Below are 4,692 nucleotides of genomic sequence, written 5' to 3' on the forward strand. Positions count from 1 at the left end.
AAAGTCCACTGTAGTGCTCAGAATATGGGGTACCAGGAGCTACATGATGGATAAGAGAACTCAGAATTCCAAAGTAGAAAGAATAAAGATAAAAGCTCTAGCCATCATTCTTGATAGGAAAAAACTAAGGAAAAGAAACAGGAATAGAGAGAGGGGGTGGGGGAGAGAGAGAGAGAAAGAGAAAGCATCTAGTCCTAAGGGCAATTCTCTGGCATTTAGCTCTGAGCATTAAGGTAATTGGAATGTACTGAGAGCTTGTAAATAGCCCATGTGTATGTCTGTTTTCAAATACCTGCCTACAGTTCTCCAGACTATGAGACTTCAGAGATTCTAGGAAGTGAAATAGTGGTTAGACTTCCAGACCTCAGAGACACACTGCATGGGTTTGAACACTGCAGTGAAACTTTATCAGCACTGTGACCTGGAGAGACACTCAACCTCTTTAAGCTCCAGCTTCTTTCTCTTAGAGAGGAACAAGTAATACTGCTTACACTGTAGGACTGACATGAGGATTTTAATGGGATGGTGCATTTTAAATCCTAAGCCAAGGACTGGACATATGATAAGCACAAAAAGTTTTTTTTTAACTTTTAATAGTTATATAATTTATTATTATAATTATTTCATCAACCTTAACTGCCTCATTAAGCAGCATGTAGAGATATTGTAAATAGCCCTATATTGGAGAATACTAAAGGAGTGCCTTTAGTGTAAACCAGACTCTATCCTTATTAGCCCAGCTAAACCTTCAGATTTAGTCAGGTTAACGGAGCCTCAGTGCCTCAAAACAAAAAACCAAACAATAGCAAAAACAACAAACTCTAAGTCTAATAAAAGATACAGAGATTTTAAAAATAAGAAATACTTATTTGCATCCAGAAATAGGTATTCCCCATCCTTCTGCCACATACACACTTAAACCCCTTAAAAGAACATCTCCAAATAGAATTCCCCTTGTACTGATCCAAAGAATAAACAGAAATCCTTTTCAGTATGAGGAAAAAAAAAAAAAGATTCCAGAGTATGTGAAATTAAATATCCCTTTCCTAGACAATCAGTCATTTCTCCAAGAATCTCTGTTTTCTTTCAGTGAGGAGTGTTATTTCAAGGTCAAATATGGTTGATTAGAATGTATATTGCTACTGAGTTGTTCACTCCTTTTAGATATTTTTAGTGGATAAAACTAGAAGAGATACATACATGCATGCATAAATACAGAGATAGTGACATAAATTTATTTTGAAACTTTAAAATTCAAAACTATAAATGTTCAATAGGTCCTTTATACCAATCTGTATTTTCTCTTTTCTTATAATAACTATATATGAGCTTTGATCGAATACCTTCCTTTGCTTGTTTTTATGTAGGATTATTTTTTTTCCCAAACTTTTAATAAGCCTGGCTTAGGAAAGTTCTTCCAATTCCAGAGTTCCCTCTTCTGTTATTTTTGTTTGTTTAAAAACTGCAGGGGTTGTTTTCCAGAATGTCCTGAATCTGTTCACCTCTCTAACTGTATTCCGGACCTTTTCTTTGTTTATACTGTGCCTAACCTGCCCAGTTTGAGGTCCAACACTTTGCACTTCCTTGTGGGGCCCTGTACTGGGAGTCCTGTTTTATTGATTTTGAGGAGGCTACAGGCGCTTTAGAATTTTCTGTGGCATGCCCCTCACCCTTGGTCAATATTGGAGAGGGCGACACTCTTCCCAGTTTTAGCTTCTGTTCCTAAATAGACTTTCTGTTCTTTCTAGTCAATACCTGTTGGGTATTTTAGGGTGCTCCTAGTTTCATGTTAGTGTTAATGGCAGTTTGGATGTTTCTTTCTTCACACACAGACACCACTGGATATTTATGATTACTAGTCATATATTGTGTTTGTGATTAGCTCTTATATTTTGGAGTTTGTGGGGTAACTTTACCATCTGGTTTGGTGCTATATGTTACCCATGGGTTTTGGTTTTGCTATCCAATTTTTCTGTCTAGTTTTACATGAAGATCCAGTGAGATTGAAAAATGTCATTTTCACATTTCCAGAATCCTTACCATTAAAGTCCCCATCCAATCTCCTTTTTAAATAATTGTTTTAAAAAACTTATTTTGGAATAGTTTGCAATTTACATAAGATTTGTAAAAATAGTTCAGAGAGTTCCCATATAAGCCCTTTAAAAAACTGAGCTTTAGTCTTCCGTTTGATGAGTTTGGATAATTGTAGATAAAATATATAATTGTATACCACCCAAATTATGTGGTTTACATCTTGTTAGCACTGTCTCTCTTGCTGCCACATTGTCTCTTGCCCTTACCCTTACTCACTCTGATGAAACATGTTGCCATATTGTGAAGTGTTCTATGGAGAGGTCCCCAAGGCCTCTGGCCAATAGCTCCTGAGAAACTAAATCCTGCCAACTAGGAAGTAGATCCTTCACAGTTAAGCCTTGAACTGACCGTAGCTTTCTGAAACAAAACAAGACAAAACAAATAAAAACTAGAGCTAAAGGACCCAGTTAAGCCACGCTTATTTCTTGACCCATAGAAAATATGAGATGATATTTTTGTTTTAAGCCTCCATGTTTTAGGGCAATTTGTTCTGCAGCAATAGATAACTAACACATGGAACCAACTCTGCTTACAGCTCAGGATACAGTAGTAATTGCCATGGTCCCTGCTTTCATGGCACTTATGTTCAGGGCTGCTGGTGATTCTATAAGAATCCATGGCCCAAGGCTTACCAATTTTCTTCCATGAATGAAGCCCTGCAATGCCCCAAATCACAAAAAAAAAAAAAAAAAGCTAAATAAGAAGATAAAGCATCCTCTCACCAGAAGCTTGCATTTTTCAAATAGGCTGGAAGAAAAGATTCTACATGCACTCACTGCCTGTTTGACATCCCCCTCCTGGTTAATATTCATAGAAACTTGCAGGAATCCCTGTTAATACCCAGATTGGAAATCTCAGAGCCAAATGCTATAGCCATGTGGCCTGATTTGCATCCATGAATATGCAGCAGCATGACCCCCTTGCTTAGGATTTCTGCCCTTTGTTGGGTGTCAGTATTGTATGTACAGCTGTGAATTTTCCCTTCCTGAACTGAATGTCCAACTCAGGAAATAAAGTCAGAGCTGGAGAGCAGCAGATAGAAGCCATTCTTCCACTCTTCTATTGCAAAAGCTCATATTGGCCTCACCAATCCCTGAATTCTTTTCACTTCTAAATTTTGGAAAAGTTGATGTGACTTTGCAGCTTCCTCCAGCCCTAAGGTTTGAGAGATAGTGAGTAAACTATTTAACCATAGTCAATAGCTCTGCTAATTTACTCAGAATCAAACTAAAACACACAAATAAACAAAAATAAGAAAACAGTGAAATATGATTAAATTTAAAAGACAAATTGCTCCCTTACAGAGATTAAAGAGAGACAGAGTTTAATATTTGATAATTTCAAGTATTATTATTTTCATTATATATATTCCCTGATATATATGATATATCAGGGAACGCCAGTACCTGGCCTGGTAAAAGCTTCTTCATTACTTTGTCTGCAGAACCAGGGCTGGCCCCATAGGTGAGACCTGAACATTTGGTTTATAATAACTATTACTGCAGTCTCCAGAACATCAGTTCTTCTCTAGAAGCAATAAGGAAATACAGCTGTTAAGAACAAAGACTCTAGAATCAGACTTTCTAGAACTGATTCCCACCTTGACCAACTATTTGCTATTTAAGTGACCAAGGACAAGTGAGCTTTGTTTCCTCCTCTGTAATAGAGCCTTTATAAATTGTAATTTGGATGATTTTAAAAGGAACAGTCGTTGACAACACTTATTAATTTGTTTAGTTGAAATAAAGGAAGATGGTGACCTTCTGTGAATTTCAAAGAAGCACATCTCTTTTTTTTAAATGAAGAAGTTATGGGTCCTTCATCCAATTACAGAATATGTCAATCTGAACATTTTATTTTTTTTTTCAAATGTATCTAGTAAAGTATATGTCACTGAGGGGGAAGGGAAAAGATGGTGAGGAGTAGGGGACCCTATTCCAAACAGTCCCCTGAATTGAGCTGGATATCTACCAGACTACTCTGAACACCCACGAAATCAGCCTGAGATGTAAGAAGATATATCTGGATCTCTACAAACAGAACATTGCAGGTGGTTGGTTTTGAGGTATGAAGAGGGGAGCTGTGATTCTGCAGACAGATATCAGAAGATAAATGGAAGGGGGAGGGAGCCTTCAGGATCCTGCACCACCAGTGCATGAAAGCCTCCCTGCTGGGGACAGGGCACAGACTCGCAGACCGGTAGCAGTGGTAGCCCCCTGGACTGAAACCTGGAGCAGCGGGGCCACACATGCAAACTGGGGGAGGCTGGCAGTTTTAGAAGCACAAAAGGCAGAGACATGCCCTGACCTGGAGGCAAGGACTGGGAGTGCTGCTGAGGGGCTCACAACCCAGGACGCTGCAGTTTTTAGCAGCACAGACAGAAACGGAGATAGTGTGGCCTGGAGAGCTCACTGAAGAAAAGAATGCAATCTCTCTGCTCTGAGGCAGAGGGTTGGAAATGATCTCTTCTGCTCTCTCAGAAGAGACACGGAAAACTGCCAGGGAAAGCCGCCAGAGAACAGATGCCCCCCAAAAATGGTTTTCACTGAGCTCATCACCCCCACAGGGGGCAGGGCAACTCGCCCAAACAGGGTTGCC

The sequence above is a fragment of the Neomonachus schauinslandi genome, chromosome 6 (assembly GCF_002201575.2).
Source record: "Neomonachus schauinslandi chromosome 6, ASM220157v2, whole genome shotgun sequence".
Lineage (NCBI taxonomy): Eukaryota > Metazoa > Chordata > Mammalia > Carnivora > Phocidae > Neomonachus > Neomonachus schauinslandi.